At 43.5% G+C, this 22,849-nt stretch overlaps 1 protein-coding gene across 5 annotated transcripts in view; it reads left to right on the top strand.

Annotated features, from left to right (window-relative positions):
• The window catches only part of stard3nl (STARD3 N-terminal like), a 45,916-nt gene extending 31,557 nt beyond the window's left edge, over positions 1-14,359 (top strand). For 4 of the 5 annotated variants that reach the window (XM_078216956.1, XM_078216958.1, XM_078216955.1 and 1 more), the window contains one exon: positions 11,738-14,359. The gene's annotated coding sequence lies outside the window, so the exon portion shown is untranslated. The remainder of the gene's footprint in view (positions 1-11,737) is intronic. The other variant, XM_078216959.1, reaches the window with a different exon arrangement.
• The last annotated feature ends 8,490 nt before the right edge of the window (positions 14,360-22,849 follow it).

The raw sequence follows: 22,849 nt of genomic DNA, 5'->3' as shown, positions 1-22,849 counted from the left end.
TCTATAACCAAGCCAGGCTGGAACCTGAACTTAGCAGAAAGGATGACCAGAGTGGTGACAGTTTAAGCTAGTAGGTGGAGGGGAAAACTTGGATCGAAGCAGCAGTTTAAATAATAGTTTGAAAACAAACAAAAGAATAGAGCATAGATGAACAGTCAGAAATTGTATTTTGGACACCACAAATAAAGGGAAACTGAATGATGTAAAGTAATTAAACCAGGAGAGAGAAATAGAAATATTAGAGCTAAGGACAGCTGGGACTGTATAGTCCAGTTAAGTTTTCTTTGTACAAAATATTTGAATAAATTGCCAGGTACAAGTTCAACTTGGAGGGCCTGGCATGGTAGCCACGATGGAGGCGTGACTACAAGACAGTCAGGACTGGGAACTATATCTCCACCAGGTTACAAGATCTCCAGGAAAGGCACAAAAATGAAGAGAAGTAGTTTTAATGATGAAAGGATGTAATGAAAGATAAACAGATAGTGGAGATTTTACAGATAGAATTAAGAAATATGATTTACAGCTGCAGCAGGAGTTGTGAATAGCCTCCCTTGAAGTAGCTCTGAAGTAATAGTTGTATAAATGCTATGATTAAGCAAGCATGCAGTAAATGCAAAATAGTTTTAATGGGATGAAGGGATTTTAATTTTCATATAAATTGGGATAATCAGACTAACAGTAAAGGGATGCGAAGCCCTTGCAGAGTCTCATTTTGGTTTGGAGCCATACTCTGGATAAGCAGGAATGAGAGAGACTATACCAACTAATGTATGAAAACAACAAACTTTATTAGACAATTATTAATTAAAGGAAAATAAAAAAAGACAACTTTACATGTATGTATTTGTAATATAGTATATAAGTACATATAGTATATAAGTACACACATTACAAATGTTAACCCCAAATTGGTCTCTTTACAAGAGCTCCCAAGATGGTGGTATTTCCCTTGGTTCATACATCACCCAATCTCTGAATAACCTTACATGGGGTGGACACTCCAGTCAGCCAATCTGTTGACAGTCCTTGGCCTCCTGTATTCTTGAGTAGTTGAGTAATCCACACTGACTACAACGCCAAATGTTAAATACTGTGGCCTTTTAAGTCCAACTCCTGGCTCCATTCCAGCCCTTTGAGGCTTTACTCAGACTTAAACATGAGCCCTTATCAAATTCACCACAGAGACACTGCAAGGCTTTGCAGACTCCGCAATATTCAAGTAGCTCATGCATCATTTGATGGGTGTCTCCCATCTGCCATCAATCAAACTCCATCATCTTCTTTCTCACCATATTTGACCACCCCACACTCAAACTATTCATTGTCCTGACTTCGAGGAAAATGACTTAGTAAAATAAAAGTTGGCTTTGTTTAACTAAGTCTAGGTTGAAAAGGGAAAACAGTGATATAGATAAAATACCAATATGGTCAGTATGAAAAAGGTAATCTTGGAAAAAAACGTTGAAGGTTAATATCACTGATTACCATTGATTACTTAACTTGATCAAAGCACAATAATGCTTAGTTTTAAATCAAGATCTACAAAGTAACTTTGCAAATATTCAATACAAACTTAAAATCAAGAGCAAAACAGAAATAAAATGCAAAAATACAAAATTACAAAAGTTGGTTGTTGCAGGCCGACAACACATGTCAAAAGGGAAAGAAGTATGCTTGCCAAAAAAGGCAGCCATAGGCAACTAAAGAAGTAAGAGAAAACAAAACTAAAAGAAAAAGTGTACAGAAATGCAAAGAGCTTCTGTTCTGGTGATTGTTAGTTTTGTTCTTTTCTCTCCTTCCACGGACCGACCATGTTTCCCAAAACGTCAAACCTGCATCTAAACACACTGATTATGTTGCAACCATTCTTAATACAGAACAAAGAGTTTCCATGAGGCAGCTTCACACCTGCTGATGAAACTGTTGTGGCCAATATATCAGTTCTAAAAAGTTCTGGTAAGAATCTCTGACACGAGACCAACCCTGGTGGGTTGTGTTATGGCGGGTTGCGCAAACTGCCATTACTTGTTGTGGTCCACAGCCCTGACTAGAAATGCCCTTATCTCGTAATCTTATGCTTCAGGTTCATATTGAAAACTCAACAAGACTTTAAACAAATGTTGCAATAACTTATGTTTTAAGTTGATACAAAAAGCTGCCATATATGTTAACCCTTTTGTAGATTGTAGCAGCTGGAACTCCAGCCCTTGGTGCTTGTTCTGGCACTCTATATCTGGACCATTTTCTTGCCTTTGAACCATATTCCTTTATGTCCTTGGCCACCAAAATCTACTGATCCCAGATTTGAAATCACTATTGAACTTCCACACCCGTACCTTTTTGACAAGGATAGAAATCATAGAAACCCGACAGTGCAGAAGGAGGCCATTCGGCCCATCGAGTCTGCACCAACCACAATCCCACCCAGGCCCTACCCCCACACATATTTTACCCGCTAATCCCTCTAACCTACACATCCCAGGACTCTAAGGGGCAATTTTTTTTTTTTAACCTGGCCAATCAACCTAACCCGCACAAGTGGATAGAGCTGTGAAGAAGGCATATAGTGTGTTAGCTTTTATTAACAGGGGGTTGGAGTTTAAAAGCCGTGGGGTTATGCTGCAACTGTACAGGACCTTGGTGAGACCGCATTTGGAATATTGCGTGCAGTTCTGGTCACCTCACTATAAGAAGGATGTGGAAGCGCTGGAAAGAGTGCAGAGGAGATTTACCAGGATGCTGCCTGGTTTGGAGTGTCGGTCTTATGAGGAAAGGTTGAGGGAGCTGGGGCTGTTCTCTCTGGAGCGGAGGAGATTGAGGGGAGACTTAATAGAGGTTTATAAAATGATGAAGGGGATAGATCGAGTGAACGTTCAAAGACTATTTCCTCGGGTGGATGGAGCTATTACAAGGGGGCATAACTATAGGGTTCATGGTGGGAGATATAGGAAGGATATCAGAGGTAGGTTCTTCACGCAGAGAGTGGTTGGGGTGTGGAATGGACTGCCTGCAGTGATAGTGGAGTCAGACACTTTAGGAACATTTAAGCGGTTATTGGATAGGCACATGGAGCACACCAGGATGGTAGGGAGTGGGATAGCTTGATCTTGGTTTCAGATGAAGGTCGGCACAACATCGTGGGCCGAAGGGCCTGTTCTGTGCTGTTATGTTCTATGTTCTCTATCTTTGGACTGTGGGAGGAAACCAGAGCACCCGGAGGAAACCCACGCAGACACGAGGAGAATGTGCAAACTCCACACAGACAGTGACCCGAGCCGGGAATCGAACCCGGGACCCTGGAGCTGTGAAGCAGCAGTGCTAACCACTGTGCTACCGTGCCGCCGGATGCTGGGGTTGTGGTTCCAGATTTCCATTACCCTTTAGTTGAAGGAGCTGCTTCCGGATTTTGCCCCTGAACAGCCTGGCTCTCATTTTAAGATTATTTCCCCTTGTTCTGGATTCTGTCACTGGAGCAAATAGTTTCTCCATTATTAAATTGCTATTGTTTTGAGCAGCTTGATCAGATCAGCTATCAGCCTTCTGTACTCAAAAGAATACAAATCATGTTTATGCAACCTGCCCTCAACTTAACCCCCTCTTAGTCCAATTATCCTGGTGAATGTACACTGGATCAATCCAAAGCCTGAGGTGTGGTGCCAATAAATAAATGGAGGGAGAGCCATACAGTGGCTCAGTGGTTAGCACTGCTGCCTCCCAGCACCAGGGACCCAAGGTCAATTCCAGCCTTGGGTGACTGCCTGTGTGGAGTTTGCATGTTCTCCCTGTGTCTACGTGGGCTTCCTCTGGGTGTTCCGGTTTCCCCCTACAGTCCAAAGCGGCATGGTGGCACAGTGGTTAGCACTGCTGTTCCACCACCAGGGGCGAAAGATGTGCTGGTTAGGTGCATTGGCCATGCTAAATTTTCCCTCAGTGTACCCTAACAGGCACTGGAGTGTGACGACTAGGGGATTTTCACAGTAACTTCATTGCAGTGTTAATGTAAGCCTACGTGTGACAATAAATAAACTTTTTAAACTTTGAACGTTGAGCTGGCATTGATGGGTATGGCTTCTTCGTTGTAATTCTTCATTATAATTAGCTGTAAAAGTGAAATTGGAATGATTCAAACATTATATCAGATACAATCTTAATTTTTCCCCTGTTATAGTGTATGGCCTATTTTCTACTTTACACTTTTTAACCTCTGCATGAAAAATAAAGCTACTCAAAATCGATGTGAACAAATCAGACTTTACCAACCCAGAAGGAGGCCATTTGGCCCATCATGTCTGCACCAGCTCACGAAAGAACTACCCAGCTAGTCTCATTCTCCAACCCTCTCTCTGTAAATTTATCACTTTCAAATATGTATCCCGCTCTCTTGAGCCTCCGATGGAATCTGCCTCCAGCACTCTCCCTGACAGCACATTCCAAATTTCAAAAATGCTCCGAGTAAAGAGGTATCTCCACATCTCACTCCTAGCTCTCTTGCTGACCATCTTGAAATTGTGACCCCCAGTCACTGGCATACCAACTAATGGAAACATAAGAAATAGGAGCAGGAGTAGGCCATCTAGCCCCTCGAGCCTGCCCCACCATTCAATAAGATCATGGCTGATCTGAAGTGGATCAGTTCCACTTACCCGCCTGATCCCTATAACCCCTAATTCCCTTACCGATCAGGAATCCATCTATCCGTGACTTAAACATATTCAACGAGGTAGCCTCCACCACTTCAGTGGGCAGAGAATTCCAGAGATTCACCACCCTCTGAGAGAAGAAGTTCCTCCTCAACTCTGTCCGAAACTGACCCCCCTTTATTTTGAGGCTGTGCCCTCTAGTTCTAGTTTCCTTTCTAAGTGGAAAGAATCTCTCCACCTCTACCCTTTCCAGCCCCTTCATTATCTTATAGGTCTCTATAAGATCCCCCCTCAGCCTCCTAAATTCCAACGAGTACAAACCCAATCTGTTCAGTCTCTCCTCATAATCAACACCCCTCGTCTCTGGTATCAACCTGGTGAACCTTCTCTGCACTCCCTCCAAGGCCAATATATCCTTCCGCAAATAAGGGGACCAATACTGCACACACTATTCCAGCTGCGGCCTCACCAATGCCCTGTACAGATGCAGCAAGACATCTCTGCTTTTATATTCTATCCCCCTTGCGATATTGGCCAACATCCCATTTGCCTTCTTGATCACCTGTTGCACCTGCAGACTGGGTTTTTGCGTCTCATGCACAAGGACCCCCAGGTCCCTTTGCACAATAGCATGTTGTAATTTTTTTCCATTTTAGATAATCCAATTTGCTATTATTTCCTTCAAAGTGAATAACCTCGCATTTGTCAACGTTATACTCCATCTGCCAGATCCTCACCCACTCACTCAACCTGTCCAAATCTCTCTGCAGACCTTCTACGCCCGCCACACGATTCACTTTTCCACTTATCTTTGTGTCGTCTGCAAACTTTGTTACCCTCCACTCAGTCCCCTCCTCCAGATCGTCTATATAAATGGTAAATAGTTGAGGCCCCAGTACCAATCCCTGCGGCACGCCACTAGTTACCATCTGCCAACCAGAAAAGCACCCATTTATTCCGACTCTCTGCTTCCTGTCGGATAGCCAATCCCCAATCCACGCTAACACCCTACCCCCAACCCCGTGTGACCCAATCTTCTTCAGCAACCTTTTGTGAGGCACCTTATCAAATGCCTTTTGGAAATCCAAAAACACCGCATCCTCCGGTTCCCCTCCGTCAACCGCACTAGTCACATCTTCATAAAAATCCAACAAGTTCGTCAAGCACGACTTTCTCCTCATGAATCCTTGCTGCATCTGCTTAATGGAACCATTCTTATCCAGATGGCCTGCTATTTCTTCTTTAATGATGGATTCCAGCATTTTCCCAATTACAGACGTTAAGCTAACCGGCATGTAGTTATCCACCTTTTGTCTATTTCCTTTTTTAAACAGCGGCGTAACATTAGTCGTTTTCCAATCCACCGGCACTACCCCAGAATCCAACAAATTTTGATAAAATACTAACGCATCCGCTATTACCTCTGACATTTCTTTCAGTACCCTGGGATGTATTCCATCCGGGCCCGGATATCCTCGTTACCCTGTTGGAATTGTTCATAATTTTGAACACCTCAATAAGGTCACCTCTTAATCTTCTCTGCTCCAAGGAGAATCAGCCAAATTTCTCTAATCTTTCCTAAAATCCTTCATTCATGGTATCATTCTAGTAAATCTCCATTGCACTCACTCGAAGGCTTTAATAACCTTCCTTAAATAAAGTACCCAGAACTCAACACAATACTCCAAATGTGCTCTGACCAATGTGATTTGTAGAGGTGTAACATCACTTCCTTGCTTTTACCTGAACCAGAGGGGCACCAATATCCTGGGAGGGAAATTTGATACGGCTCTTCAGGGGGATTTAAACTAATTTGTCAGGGGAGTGGGAAAAGGAGTTGTTGTCCAGAAGTCAGTGTTGAGGGTGGTGAGGTATTGGGGAAGGTATCAGGGTCATGGGTGGGTACCGGTAGACAGGAAGGTGGGTTGAAGTGTGCCTACTTCAATGCAAGGAGCATCCGGAACAAGGTAGATGAACTTGGGGCGTGGATTGGTACTTGGGACTACGATGTTGTGGCCATTACGGAGACGTGGGTAGAACAAGGACAGGAATGGTTGTTGGATGTTCCGGGATATAGATGTTTCAGTAAGTGGAGGGAAGCTGGTAAAAGAGGTGGAGGAGTAGCATTGTTAATCAAGGATAGTTTAACGGCTGCGGAAAGGCACTTCGAGGGGGATCTGCACACTGAGGTAATATGGGCTGAGGTTAGAAATAGGAAAGGAGCAGTCACGTTGTTAGGAGTTTACTATAGGCCCCCAAATAGTAATAGAGATGTGGAGGAAGAAATTGCTAAGCAGATTATGGATATGTGTGGGGGTCACAGGGTAGTTGTCATGGGGGACTTTAACTTTCCAAATATTGATTGGAACCTTTGTAGGTCAAATAGTTCGGATGGGGCAGTTTTGTGCAGTGTGTGCAGGAGGGTTTCCTGACACAATATGTGGATAGGCCAACAAGAGGTGAGGCCACATTGGATTTGGTACTGGGAAATGAACCGGGCCAAGTGTTAGATTTGGTTGTGGGAGAGCACTTTGGAGATAGTGACCACAATTCGGTGTCTTTTGTTATTGCAATGGAGAGGGATAGGGCCGTACGGCAGGGCAAGATTTACAATTGGGGGAGAGGTAATTATGATGCGATTAGGCAAGAATTAGGGGGCATAAATTGGGAACAGAAACTGTCAGGGAAAGGTACTAATGAAAAGTGGAACTTTTTCAAGGAACAAATACTGGGTGTCCTTGATAGGTATGTCCCTGTCAGGCAGGGAGGAAATGGCCGAGTGAGGGAACCATGGTTCACAAAAGAGGTGGAATGTCTTGTGAAAAGGAAGAGGGAAGCTTATGTAGGGATGATGAAACAAGGTTCAGATGGCTCGATTGAGGGTTACAAGTTAGCAAGGAATGAGCTGAAAAAGGGGCTTAGGAGAGCTAGGAGGGGACATGAGAAGTCCTTGGTGGGTCGGATCAAGTAAAACCCCAAGGCTTTTTACTCTTATGTGAGGAATAAAAGAATGACCAGGGTGAGGTTAGGGCCGGTCAAGGACAGTAGTGGGAACTTGTGTATGGAATCAGTAGAGATAGGCGAGGTGATGAATGAATACTTTTCTTCAGTGTTCACCAAGGAGAGGGGCCATGTTTTTGAGGAAGAGAAGGTGTTACAGGCTAATAGGCTGGAGGAAATAGATGTTCGGAGGGAGGATGTACTGGCAGTTTTGACTAAACTGAAGGTCGATAAGTCCCCTGGGCCTGATGAAATATATCCTAGGATTCTTTGGGAGGCAAGGGATGAGATTGCAGAGCCTTTGGCTTTGATCTTTGGGTCCTCACTGTCCACGGGGATGGTGCCAGAGGACTGGAGTGTGGCGAATGTTGTTCCTCTGCTTAAGAAAAGGAATAGAAATGACCCTGGTAATTATAGACCGGTTAGTCTTACTTTGGTGGTTGGTAAATTGATGGAAAAGGTCCTTAGGGATGGGATTTACGACCATTTAGAAAGATGCGGATTAATCCGGGATAGTCAGCACGGATTTGTGAAGGGCAAGTCGTGCCTCACAAATTTGATAGAATTTTTTGAGGAGGTAACTAAGTGTGTTGATGAAGGTAGGGCAGTTGTTGTCATATACATGGATTTTAGTAAGGCATTTGATAAGGTCCCCCATGGTCGGCTTATGATGAAAGTAAGGAGGTGTGGGATAGAGGGAAAGTTGGCCGATTGGATAGGTAACTGGCTATCTGATCGAAGACAGAGGGTGGTGGTGGATGGAAAATTTTCGGACTGGAGGCAGGTTGCGAGCGGAGTGCCACAGGGATCAGTGCTTGGTCCTCTGCTCTTTGTGATTTTTATTAATGGCTTAGAGGAGGGGGCTGAAGGGTGGATCAGTAAATTTGCTGATGACACCAAGATTGGTGGAGTAGTGGATGAGGTGGAGGGCTGTTGTAGGCTGCAAAGAGATATAGATAGGATGCAGAGCTGGGCTGAAAAATGGCAAATGGAGTTTAACCCTGATAAATGTGAGGTGATTCATTTTGGCAGGACTAATTTAAATGTGGATTACAGGGTCAAAGGTAGGGTTCTGAAGACTGTGGAGGAACAGAGAGATCTTGGGGTCCATATCCACAGATCTCTAAAGGTTGCCACTCAAGTGGATAGAGCTGTGAAGAAGGCCTATAGTGTGTTAGCTTTTATTAACAGGGGGTTGGAGTTGAAGAGCCGTGGGGTTATGCTGCAACTGTACAGGACCTCGGTGAGACCACATTTGGAATATTGTGTGCAGTTCTGGTCACCTCACTATAAGAAGGATGTGGAAGCGCTGGAAAGAGTGCAGAGGAGATTTACCAGGATGCTGCCTGGTTTGGAGGGTAGGTCTTATGAGGAAAGGTTGAGGGAACTAGGGCTGTTCTCTCTGGAGCGGAGGAGGCTGAGGGGAGACTTAATAGAGGTTTATAAAATGATGAAGGGGATAGATAGAGTGAACGTTCAAAGACTATTTCCTCGGGTGGATGGAGCTATTACAAGGGGGCATACCTATAGGGTTCATGGTGGGAGATATAGGAAGGATATCAGAGGTAGGTTCTTTACGCAGAGAGTGGTTGGGGTGTGGAATGGACTGCCTGCAGTGATAGTGGAGACAGACACTTTAGGAACATTTAAGCGGTTATTGGATAGGCACATGGAGCACACCAGGATGATAGGGAGTGGGATAGCTTGATCTTGTTTCAGATAAAGTTCGGCACAACATCGTGGGCCGAAGGACCTGTTCTGTGCTGTACTGTTCTATGTTCTATACTCTGTGCCTCTCTTTATAAACCTAAGGATCCTATAAATCTTGTCAACAACTGTTTCAATGTGCCTGACCATCTTCAGAGAATGATGCACTTGAACCCAGAGCCCCTCCCCCCCGCTCCTGTACTCCCCTTAAAGTTGTACCATTGAGCCTGGATTGTTTCCCCTTGTTTCTTCTGCCAAAATGCATTACCTCACGTTGTGCTGTGTTGAAATTCATCTGCTCGGTGTCTGCCCATTTGGCCAACTTGTCCATGACCTTCTGAAATCTCTCCACATCATCCTCACAATTCACTATTCTCCCTCGCTTAATATCACCTGCAAATTTAGAGATTTTGACCTCAACGCCCATCTCTAAATGGTTCATTTAAATCAGAAAAGGCGAAGGTCCCAACACTGATCCCTGGGCAACACCATTTTCAACTCATCTCCAGTCCGAGAAATGCCCATCTATACCTACCCTCTGTTTCCTATCTTTGAGCCTATTTCTAATCCATGCTGCCAAGGAGCCATCAATCCCAAACATTTCTAATTTGTTAACCAACCTGCCACATGGCACCTTATCAACCGCTTTCTGAAAGTCCAAATATACAACATCCACGGCACTCCCTTCATCCACTGCCTGTGTCACCTCATCAAAGAACTCAATTAAATTTGTCTGGCATGACTTGCCTTTGACAAAGTCATGTTGATTGTTTCATATTAACTAATTTTTTAACTAACTGCAATTATCTTATCCCGAATTATGGTTTCCATCAGTTTTCCCAGTATTGATGTCAAACTGACAGGTCTGTGGTTTCCTGTGCTATCCTTTGCTCCTTTCTTAAACAACGGCGTCACATTTGCAATCTCCCAGTCCCCCAGAACTAATCCTGTGTCCAGAGAGACCTGGAGAATTTCTGTCAACAGCTCTGCAATTTGCTCCCTTGCCTCTCGGCAATCTAGGATGCATCCCAACCTGGCCTGGCGTCTTCTCTACTTGGAGTGCTGCCAGCCTTTTTAGCCCCTCTTCTTTATCTGTCACTATACTGCTCAGTTGCTCAACATCCACATTTTCAACTGGGTCACTGTGGCATCTAAATTTTAAAAAAATTCTGCAGAGCAGTGGAACATTCTAATGAAGCTCTAGCAGCCAAACTGGAGATGATGGGAGGAAAGGAGACTTTAGGCTAGGAGAGGATCTGGGCCTTTCCTGAAACACGAGCAACAGTGTTGTGGTACTGTTTTTAGAAAGAGAAAAGAGAGGTTGATGAGTCTGCCGAGTGTTTCCAGGATTTGCTGTTTGATCGGTTGGAACTGATATTACTGTCAGCATGCCCACAGTTCTTTGATCTCTGTGTTGAGTGCCAAACAGCAGAGGAAAGATTTTAATGTGTTCAGCAGCAGTGCTGCTTCCTGTTCTCACCCTGAACTGGAAAGTTTCATTGACCTTGTTTCCAATTTACACCCTTTTCTCACCTTCACATGACCCATCTCTGACTTTTGCCTTCCCTTCCTGGACTTCACTGTCTCCATTTCTGGGGATAAGCTGACAATATTTATTAGAATCCCACAGCTGCCTTCCATTCCATTCTCCCAGTTGCTCTGTCTCCACCACTTCTATTCAGATGGTGCAACCATTCATTCTAGCACTTCCAAATTTAATTCCTTTTACCTCATGCCTGCCGGCATAGTTTGCAATCCCTCCACCTATTGCAAGCACTTTTCTCTTGCCCCTTCCTCCACCTTCCAGAATCATAATAAGTTTCCCTTGTCTCATCTTCCATCCCACCTGCCTCCATATTCAACCATTTCATCCTCTGCCATTTTTGTCCCTTTCAGCGTGATGGCCGCCATCAAATAGCTGCACCATTTCAGACTGTAAACTCTGCCTCCATCTTGTGTGTGTTTTTCCTTTGCTGGTTTGGTCTTGTCATTTCCATCCAAACAGCTGAAATGTAGTCATTCGCACCTCATCTGAACACATTTTGTTTCTTTTTGTCTCTCTGGTTTTTTCACCATGGAACCTTTTGTAATTTAATCTCCCCCGCCCTGCATTGTATCACAGACCTTCCCTTTTCTCTTGTTGCTCCTTCCACGTGTAAATAAACTAAGCTTGTCAATGTCATTGAGGATTTATTCCACTCTCCAGCATCAAATCAAACTGCATTATACTTTGCATTTATATTTAAGATGTAAATTCAATGCAATTATCACTCAGTGCATTGACTGACTGGAGTAGATCATTGATTGTGCATCTGTGTTTTCAGTTGTGAAAATTTATTGCAACTAACTTGACTTTTTCTCTCTCCACCCCACTCCCTCCACCTCAGCAGTTGCCTCGTGGTTGCGGCTCAGTCTGAAAGGGATAATGGAAAAGTTTCTAATAGCTGAGCTGCTGAATTCTCCCACTACTAGAACTCCTGCCTGGCAATGGGAAGTCAGTGATTCACTTTGTGCTGTAGAGCCTTCACCTGATGGAAGTTGATCACTTTACTGCCTTATGCCAGCTTTGAAATGGTTGCAGAATCCTGCTATCACTGAACTAACTTCGAATCCAGAATTAGCTCATGCAACATTTCTCAAAGTTGCTCATTTTAGGCTCCAAACCGATCATTTCAGGGATTAATCGTTTTACTGAGATATTTGAGGATCGCTGAGAAATGTGATCTGGTTACCTGACTTTTATGGTCGAACTTATTCACTTTAAGCATATTGTTGCACTAAAATTGTTTTATTTTTGTTTGGTCTTTCATTATTTTAAATGGAATTGGCCAATTGCAGCAAAACATTATAAATTATGAGGTGTTTCTGAACATTCAAGTTGTTTTAGATTTATGCCTTATTTGTATAGAAAACTATTTGAGATGCATGGGAGGGAAAATTGCACAGATGCGCAAGTAACTGAGTGTTAGCTCAATGTTCTGTGTTTCTACCCCAAAGCGTCGATACACATTATGGCGTGAAGATGTTACTTTCTGTAACATAAGTTTATTAGATTTTTCAAAGCATTTATATTTAGCTGGCAACAGCAACAAATTAGGCAGAGAAGTATCTAACATTATTGACAATGAAACCACACAAAATGTTTTGTAACAAAGTGAAGAATTAAAGGGAGTGTTATCGATATCCATTAATTTTTCCAAGAGTTGCAGAAAGGCCCAGAACTCAATGCAGGTGACGGAATGCAATTTCTGCTGTTAATATTGGCAAGTAATTGGAATATGTCAGCTGCCAGCACACTCATAGTGACACCCCCTTCATGGCGTGAGCCCTGGTGCAGTAGGAGTGTTTGTATTGAGATGGGGAGTACCAATGCAAATATTCCAATCCTTTTTAAGTTTTAATTGTGTATCTTTTTAATAATCAAAGCAGTAGATTTATAAACTAATGCAATAAGGCATTATAATCAATTTTAGTTGCTTGCAGACATTTTGTGTAAATATTATATAATGTGTTGTATGATATATTAATTCATTCTTAAAAAAGGAATGCTGCTCGGGACAAGGTTCCAGCTGTTGGTTAACCCCCCTCTCCAGCTCCAGCTGTTGGTTAACCCCCCTCTCCGGCTCCAGCTGTTGGTTAACCCCCCTCTCCGGCTCCAACTGTTGGTTAACCCCCCTCTCCGGCTCTAGCTGTTGGTTAACCCCTCTCTCCGGCTCCAGCTGTTGGTTAACCCCTCTCTCCGGCTCCAGCTGTTGGTTAACCCCTCTCTCCGGTTCCAGCTGTTGGTTAACCCCTCTCTCCGGCTCCAGCTGTTGGTTAACCCCCCTCTCCGGCTCCAGCTGTTGGTTAACCCCCCTCTCCGGCTCCAGCTGTTGGTTAACCCCCCTCTCCGGCTCCAGCTGTTGGTTAACCCCTCTCTCCGGCTCCAGCTGTTGGTTAACCCCTCTCTCCGGCTCCAGCTGTTGGTTAACCCCTCTCTCCGGCTCCAGCTGTTGGTTAACCCCTCTCTCCGGCTCCAGCTGTTGGTTAACCCCTCTCTCCGGCTCCAGCTGTTGGTTAACCCCTCTCTCCGGCTCCAGCTGTTGGTTAACCCCTCTCTCCGGCTCCAGCTGTTGGTTAACCCCTCTTCGGCTCCCTCAGAAATGACATTGTTGGATTTTCAGATTTTTGTGCTTTAGATCTAACAAAATGCTTATTTGATTTTGAGCCAGTGATTGGCTGACCTCTGTCCCACAATAAGGCAGTCCCGTTCTCTCTTCTCTCCCCACCCCCCCCCCCCCACCCCCCCCGCCCCGCCCCCGCCCCACTTCTTGCACTTCCAGTAAGATCATCATCTGCTGGCAAGTGTCTTTTATAAGATCCCTAATCACCTCACCTCTTGAGTGAGTTGCAGACAGAAGCAATTGAGAACTGATATTTCCAGAGCCATTGGATAACGGGTGAATTTTTTGATCGGATGTAAATTAAGTCAGCTTCATCATCGGTCTGCTGCAGGGAGGAGGGTTTTAGTTAGAAATGGGATATTTTAAAGATGCATGCCACTTACAGGTGCCAGGGCTAGTTAATTGATAACACCCATATTTAATAGACAATCGTGGGCTCTTCATTTCACAGTTCCCTCCACCCTTGAATATGACCAAATATCTATGCATGGGATATTGCGTGTGTATGTGTTAATATGGACGTTGCTTCTGAAAAATTAATGCATTATAGAAATTTGAAAAAATATTTTAACATTAGCTTAAATTGGATTGAAATGGAATAATACATACTGTGCATTTAATCAACTGCTTTAATGTTTTTGTGGAAAATCTCCAGTTTAATTGTATACAAGCAGATATACCCAGAGCTCTGTAAATGACTGATTTACAGTAAAAATATTCTGTGATAGTAAGTGCTGCTTACACTGAAATTGTTATAATTGCTTATTGCATGTTGCAGGGGCTTTGAACTTGCATCATATTTTTATACAAACTGCTCTCAATTAAAATTCTGATGATTTTAATTTTTACATTGCTTAGTTCAAATTATTGGATAAATTATTTTAGCACAAAATACAACTCTGAATTGACAAGAGCAGGCTCTATGTACAAGTTTACTGAGTGATTTGATGCTCATTTTATTGTAATGCCTATTTCCCTTTTTGTGTCTTGCATTGTTTGGTGTTCAGATTTTTTTAAAGATACAAGTTCCACCTCACGACTGACATTCAAAATCCTGCCTTTTGTTTAGCTAACAGTTGGTTGTGACCGGGTGAACTCCATTTTTATCTCTATCACTAGTAATTCTTCTGGCATTCCCTGTCCCTGGGCTTCACAAGGTAATGGGGCGGCTCTTCAAAGCCACACTCACTGAGGGAGCAAGACTGTTGGTGAAATGGAGGCCGAATGTAGGTGATTTGCACTTGAGATTTAGGGCTATAAATTGTTTAACTACTGATATTGAACATACAACTAGTTAAAGGATGAAAATAATCAAGGTATTAACTAAGCTGGCAGAATCTGTCCAACTCTATCCAGCTGCTGCCTTTATGCTAGTACATCGAATATTATGTCTGCAATTTTCAAGTCATGCCTTGTTTTATTCACCTGCAATATTTGGATCACTTTATACATTAAAACATTTGCAATAAAAATAAATGGATCAATGAAAATGGGAAAAGATGCTTTATTTGAGAAAATATCTATTTAAGGAAAGATGTAAATGTGTTAGAAGCAGTTCAAAAAGGTTTGCTGAACTAATATCAGGAATGGGTAGGTTATCTTACGAAGAAAGGTTGGACAGGTTTGGTTTGTATCCACTAGAGATTAGAAGAGTAAGAGATGACTTGAACAAAATCTTAAAGACACGGAGGGTTATAGACAGAGTGGAGATGGTGAGGATGTTTCCTCTTGTCGGAATATCTAGAATGAAGGAAATTTTTTCTGAAGGTCTTGAGCCTCTGGAACTCCCATCCTCAAAAGGCAGTGCAAGCAGTGTCTGAATATTTTTGTGGCAGAACTAGATAGATTCTTGATTAACGGGCTGTCGGGGGTAGGCATTGAATACATTCTGATCAGCCACCATCTTATTGAATGCAGAGCAGGCTCGAGGGGCTGAGTGGCCTAATCCTGCTCCTGATTCATATGTTTGTACGATGTTTCATGATTTGTGATATTTTTCTGTCTTTGTATCACCACCTGTTTAATTTGTTCATTTTTACTGTTGGAAACTGTTGTCTTGAGTATTGATCCTCACTTTCATTTGAAAAGTCATTTGCTTTAGGCCACTTTTGATCTCTAATCAACTAATTGTGCTGCAATTTTCTGTGCATTTATATTTATGGATTTTTGTTATGTTGTGGCTATCATGGTGTCTTTTCATAAAATTCATAGTACTGTGCAGGAGGAAGCCATTCAGCCCATCGAACCTGCACCGACAACAATCCCACCTATCCCGTAACCCCACATATTTACCCTGCTAATCCCCTTGACACTGTGGCCAATCAACCCAACCTGCACATCTTTGGAGTGCGGGAGGAAACCGGACCACCCAGAGGAAACCCATGCAGACATGGGGAGAATGTGCAAACTCCACACAGACATGACGTGGAGATGCCAGCGTTGGACTGGAGATTATTAAAGAGGAGATAGCAGGGCATCTGGATAGAAATGGTTTGATCAATCAGACGCAGCATGGATTCATGAGGGGAAAGTCGTGCTTGACGAACATGTTGGATTTTTATGAAGATGTGACTAGGGCGGTTGATGGAGCAGAACCGGTGGATGCGGTGTTTTTGGATTTCCAAAAGGCGTTTGATAAGGTGCCCCATAAAAGGCTGCTGAAGAAGATTAGGGCACACGGAGTTGGGGGTAGTGTGTTAAAGTGGATTGGGGACTGGCTATCTGACAGGAAGCAAAGAGTCGGAATAAATGGGTGTTTTTCCGGTTGGAGGAAGGTAACTAGTGGCGTGCCGCAGGGATCGGTACTCGGGCCGCAACTATTTACCATTTATATAGATGATCTGGAGGAGGGGACGGAGTGTAGGGTAACGAAGTTTGCAGACGACACAAAGATAAGTGGAAAAGTGAATCGTGTGGAGGACGGAGAAGATCTGCAGAGAGATTTGGACAGGCTGAGTGAATGGGCGAGGATATGGCAAATGGAGTACAACGTTGATAAATGCGAGGTTATACACTTTGGAGGAAATAATAACAAATGGGATTACTATCTCAATGGAAACAAATTAAAACATGCTACCGTGCAAAGGGACCTGGGGGTCCTTGTGCATGAGACGCAAAAGCCCAGTCTGCAGGTACAACAGGTGATCAAGAAGGCAAATGGGATGTTGGCCTATATCGCGAGGGGGATAGAATATAAAAGCAGGGATGTCTTGATGCACCTGTACAGGGCATTGGTGAGGCCGCAGCTGGAATACTGTGTGCAGTATTGGTCTCCTTATATGAGGAAGGATATATTGGCATTGGAGGGAGTGCAGAGAAGGTTCACCAGGTTGATACCGGAGATGAGGGGTTTGGATTATGAGGAGAGGCTGAGGAGATTGGGTTTGTACTCGTTGGAGTTTAGAAGGATGAGGGGGGATCTTATGGAGACTTATAAGATAATGCGGGGGCTGGATAGGGTGGAGGCGGAGAGATTCTTTCCACTTAGTAAGGAAGTTAAAACTAGAGGACACAGCCTCAAAATAAAGGGGGGTCGGTTTAAGACAGAGTTGAGGAGGAACTTCTTCTCCCAGAGGGTGGTGAATCTCTGGAATTCTCTGCCCACTGAGGTGGTGGAGGCTACCTCGCTGAATATGTTTAAAGCGCGGATGGATGGATTCCTGATCGGTAAGGGAATTAAGGGTTATGGGGATCAGGCGGGTAAGTGGTACTGATCCACGTCAGATCAGCCATGATCTTATTGAATGGCGGGGCAGGCTCGAGGGGCTAGATGGCCTACTCCTGCTCCTATTTCTTATGGACGCAGTAAGAAGTCTCACAGCACCAGGTTAAAGTCCAACAGGTTTATTTGGTATCATGAGCTTTCGGCACGCTGCTCCTTCATCAGCTGAGTCAACTGATGAAGGAGCAGCGCTCCGAAAGCTCATGCTACCAAATAAACCTGTTGGACTTTAACCTGGTGTTGTGAGACTTTTTACTGTCCACACGGACAGTTACCCAAGGCCAGAATTGAACCTGGGTCCAAAGATGTGCAGGTTAGATTGATTGGCAATGCTAAATTGCCCCTTAGTGTCCCAAGATGTGTAAGTTAGGGGGATTAGCTGGGTAAAAACATGGAGCTATGAAGATCGGGCCTGGGTAAGATGTTCTGTTGGAGGATTGGAGCAAACCTGATGGGCCGAATGGCCTCGTTCTACTCGAGGGATTCTATGATTTGTAAATCAATGGAGAGATCCTAAAGCTTTGTTCTAGAACGTTTTAATTATGCATAGTCCCAGATATAGTCTTGCATGGCATTCTGCCATCAAGCTTGCTGCTTTGTGAGTTCTGTCCTAGACTGTTGACAATGGACTACATAATTTACTCTGTGGACAGTGTCACTCTCCAATCCATCATTTACTCTGCCACCCAGCTTACTCTACAATGCATGCAGATACTATCATCACAATACAATACAAACTTGCATCTTGGCAGTTCTTGCACACAGTTTGTCACTTGTGAAGGAAATGGTTGTGGTACTCTCTGGTACTTAAGTCATGTAATAAAGTTTCTTCTCTTCCTAGCCTTTTGATTCGGCACCTTTTCCATTGATCAATTTAGTTCTTGTGCATTTCCATTAGTGTAACCATTTCAGCAATCTTGTCCTGGCATGTTTCCTTCTCTGCCTGAATTGTTGCTTTGTCTTGTTCTCTCTAACACACCTCCTTCAGCTGAGTAGCTTAATTTAAGCTTAATCTTTCCTTCCATCTTCTGTATCAATCAATCTTCTGCTTAGACCTGAGTTCTTTATTCCATGCATCCGATTTTGCAATCGATTCAATTCATCTGTTCAAGTTTTTTTCCAAGGTGAATCGATCATTCTCTTTGAACAACCCCTTCCTACTTATACCTTGCATCTTTTCACACAACTGCTCCTTTTGTTATAGTTGCATTGAACTCTTACATTCAACATTTCTTTCTACGTTCAGGGTTTCTTTCTTCATTGTCTTTTTTTTATTAGACAATTTTCTGAATTGCTAACTTTTTCCAACAATTGTGTTCTCTCTTTGCTTTGTCCATTGTTTTCACATGCAACTGCAGTTTGATCACTTAATTAGAACCCTAGAAAGTTTAAAGTTTTTAAAAAAGTTTATTAGTGTCACAAGTAGGCTTACACTGCAATGAAGTTACTGTGAAAATCCCCTAGTCACCACGCTCCGGTGAGGGAGAATTTAGCATGGCCAATGCACCTAACCAGCACGTCTTTCGGATAGTGGGAGGAAACAGAAGCACCCGGAGGAAACCCATGCAGACACGGGGAGAATGTGCTGACTCCGCACAAACAATGACCCAAGCTGAGAATCGAACCCGGGTCCCTGGCATTGCGAGGAAGCAGTGCTAACCACTGTGCTGCCCCATGGCTCTGGTAAATTATAGCTCTACTCTAATTTGTGAGATTCTTGCAGTAGATGATACAGGATGAGCGCCGTGGATCAAATGTTTCAGGTGCTTTACCCTGAGACGAGCAGTTCTCACCGATGATGAAATAGATAGCGTCCATTACATGATAATTCCTTGGCTCTTCTAGTCCCATGCTATGACCTCTATAGCTGAGTTCCACCTGTGCTTTTTCTCTCGATCTTCTTACCTTTTATTCACATCTTTATTGTCTAACTCCAGTTCCTTCACCATTTGTTTGTGAGTGTTGTATCGTTTTTTACTGGCCCTGATACTAGCTACTTCCATTTTTTTCATAGTGAAGCTTTGATGTCGCTGGATCTCTTCTCATTAGATTAAGGGTCACAAACTTTATTTTCTATTTGCTGTAGTTCTCAATGAAGTTTATCCAACTCTTCATTCTTACTGCTACTTCTGCTGTGGTTTATCTTTCTGACTGATTACAGCTTTATTGTTTGCTTGTATTTTATTGCTGCAACTTTAAAGAACTTCTCATTTTAATACAAAAGGATGGGACACAACTCTGTTTTGGTTTATGCTGTTCATTTAGGTATTTAGGGTTTTTTGGTGCCCTCTTGCTGGGGTCTTTCATTGCCCTCGGACTTTTTGTGCCCTCCGAGGCCTTTCAGTGCCACCCTTTAGGGACCTTTTGGTGCCCCCCTCTCAAGGGACCGTTACTGCCGACTAGGTCTAGTGTTGCTTCTTTCTTGAGGTCTTAATTTCCTCCTTTTAGGTCTCATTGCTTCAGACCTGCCCTGCCATTTTTAGAGTTGTTCTGAATCTGGGGTCTTCTCTGATTTCCTTGTCCCTTCTCCCTTCTTATGGTTGTGGCATTAAATGTTGTCCAACTTTAAATGTATTACTCTTTTAAGACTGTCCGTTATTTTAAACTGCTAACAGCTGCTGTTTCTGTCTCTCTGCTTTTCCTGCATATTTTGGGTTTTGGCAGGAACTCCTTCTTGGACCTTTTTTTAACTTTTATGAGCTGATGGAAGTTTTTTTAATATCAATATCTGAAGTTTTCCCTTTTTCTGTTTGTTTCCGTTTTTCTCTCCTTTTAACGTTGATGTTTTTGTCAAGTTCACTTGTGGCGTCAGTCGGGAATATTTTAAATATTTTCAACTGCTTTATTTTCAAACAAAATTTCAAACCTGGCTGCCTGCAGACCCCCAGTGCAGGGACCACTGCCAGAGATGGCTCTTCTCGGATCGGGGTCTTACGAGTCTGAGCCTCTTCATCTTCCCATCGCTTTTGGGAGAAGTCCTCTAGCTCCTTGGGGTATTTTCTTTCCTTTTACTTCTGAACTTGTTTAACTGGACCAAATCTCTACCTTTTATTTCAGATTTCTCCTTTTTAAATCTGAAACACAGCTTTATTATAACTGGATATATCCTCCTTGTATTTCAAACTCCTGTCATTTTTTAGTTTCTCTTTCCTGCTTCTGAACTAATCTCCATTTTAAGTTTTAAAATATCTTTCTAAATCTTTGATTTGATTTATTATTGTCACATATTAACATAGTGAAAAGTATTGTTTCTTGCGCACTGTACAGACAAAGCATACCGTTCACAGAGAAGGAAATGAGAGAGTGCAGAATGTAGTGTTACAGTCATAGCTAGGGTGTAGAGAAAGATCAACTTAGTGCAAAGTAGGTCCATTCAAAAGTCTGATGGCAGCAGGGAAGAAGCTGTTCTTGAGTCAGTTGGTACGTGACCTCAGACTTTTGTATCTTTTTCCCGACGGAAGAAGGTGGAAGAGAGAATGTCCAGTGTGTGTGGGGTCCTTAATTATGCTGGCTGCTTTGCCGAGGTAGGGGGAAGTGTAGACAGAGTCAATGGATGGGAGGCTTTTTTGTGAGATGGATTGGGCTACATTCACGACCTTTTGTAGTTTCTTGTGGTCTTGGGCAGAGCAGGAGCCCATACCAAGCTGTGATACAACCAGAAAGAATGCTTTCTATGGTGCATCTATAAAATGTCTTGACTTGTTGGCCACACTGAGTTCGTTACTTGGACTGCCCTCAGAGTCTGACACGGTCCAACAACTCGCGCTGAGTCGAAGAACTATCCTTCTTTTGCAACTTCAATTAAACCTGATACTCTCGGATAATCTGCCAATTAATCGATTCCATTTCGTCATCAATATGTTATGTTGTGGCTGTCATAGCGTTGCCAATAGATTTCAGACTTTGTCAGGAACCAAAGGTATTTTTTGATCAAAGAAATTTTGGTAAAGAGGTTTATGCAGAATGAAGGCTGCCCAGGAGCAGAGCCCAGTTCTTATATGTTTACAACATGGTCCCAGAACACACACTGGCGTAATCATTCACTCAGTTTCCATGTGTCCCTCAGGTCAAGTAACTCACTTCTGCTGTAAAGTTTTAAAAGTTAATTTATTAGTCACAAGTATGGCTAACACTGCAATGAAGTTACTGTGAAGGTACTGTCGTAAAGTGACAGACACCACATAGACATCAATGGTAGCCTCATTATTGCAAAAATTCTTAATTTTAATTTAGTTCTTAACTGACCCAGGGGAGGTTAAATGGTTCAGTGCTGGTCGAATAACAGGTGAGAAATTGCAGTGTTAAATGGCCCAGTAACTAGGTTTACTACAGACTCTGTTCCACTAGTTTGTTTGAAAGTTGCACCTTGAAGTCTAATCCATCAATAACATGGTAACGGTATGATATGGTTGATATCAGACTACCTTTTTGTATTATTGGTTCTTTCTATAGCTGGCTGTAATACGGAAGTCATGATGTGGAGATGCCGGCGTTGGACTGGGGTGAACACAGTAAGAAGTCTCACAACACCAGGTTAAAGTCCAACAGGTTTATTTGGTAGCAAAAGCCACTAGCTTTTGGAGTTCTGCTCCTTCTTCGTCAGGTGAGTGGGAATTCTGTTCACAAACATGGCACGTAAAGACACAAACTCAATTTACAAAATAATGGTTGAAATGGGAGTCTTTACAGCTAATCAAGTCTTAAAGGTACAGACAATGTGAGTGGAGAGAGGGTTAAGCACAGGTTAAAGAGATGTGAATTGTCTCCAGACAGGACAGTTAGTGAGATTTTGCAAGCCCAGGCAAGTCGTGGGAGTTACAGATAGTGTGACATAAACCCAAGATCCCAGTTGAGGCCATCCTCATGTGTGCGGAACCTGGCTATCAGTCTCTGCTCAGCGACTCGGCGTGTGTGTCGTGAAGGCCGCCTTGGAGAACGCTTACCCGAAGATCAGAGGCCGAATGCCCATGACCGCTGAAGTGTTCCCCAACAGGAAGCGAACACTCTTGCCTGGTGATTGTCGAGCGGTGTTCATTCATCCGTTATCGTAGCGTCTGCATGGTCTCCCCAATGTACCATGCCTCGGGACATCCTTTCCTGCAGCGTATCAGGTAGACAACGTTGGCCAAGTTGCAAGAGTATGTACCGTGCCCTCATAAGAACAGGATATGGTGCTCGACTCATCGATCAACAGTTCCGACGCGCCACAGCGAAAAACCACACCGACCTCCTCAGAAGACAAACACGGGACACAGTGGACAGAGTACCCTTCGTCGTCCAGTACTTCCCCGGAGCAGAGAAGCTACGACATCTCCTCCGGAGCATTCAACATGTCATTGATGAAGACGAACATCTCGCCAAGGCCATCCCCCACACCCCCACTTCTTGCCTTCAAACAACCGTGCAACCTCAAACAGACCATTGTCCGCAGCAAACTACCCAGTCTTCAGGAGAACAGTGACCACGACACCACACAACCCTGCCACAGCAACCTCTGCAAGATGTGCCAGATCATCGACACGGATGCCATCATCTCACGTGAGAACACCATCCACCAGGTACACGGTACATACTCTTGCAACTCGGCCAACGTTGTCTACCTGATACGCTGCAGG

This window comes from Mustelus asterias, chromosome 7 (assembly GCF_964213995.1).
Source record: "Mustelus asterias chromosome 7, sMusAst1.hap1.1, whole genome shotgun sequence".
Lineage (NCBI taxonomy): Eukaryota > Metazoa > Chordata > Chondrichthyes > Carcharhiniformes > Triakidae > Mustelus > Mustelus asterias.
This window is presented reverse-complemented; position numbering and strand designations above follow the sequence as displayed.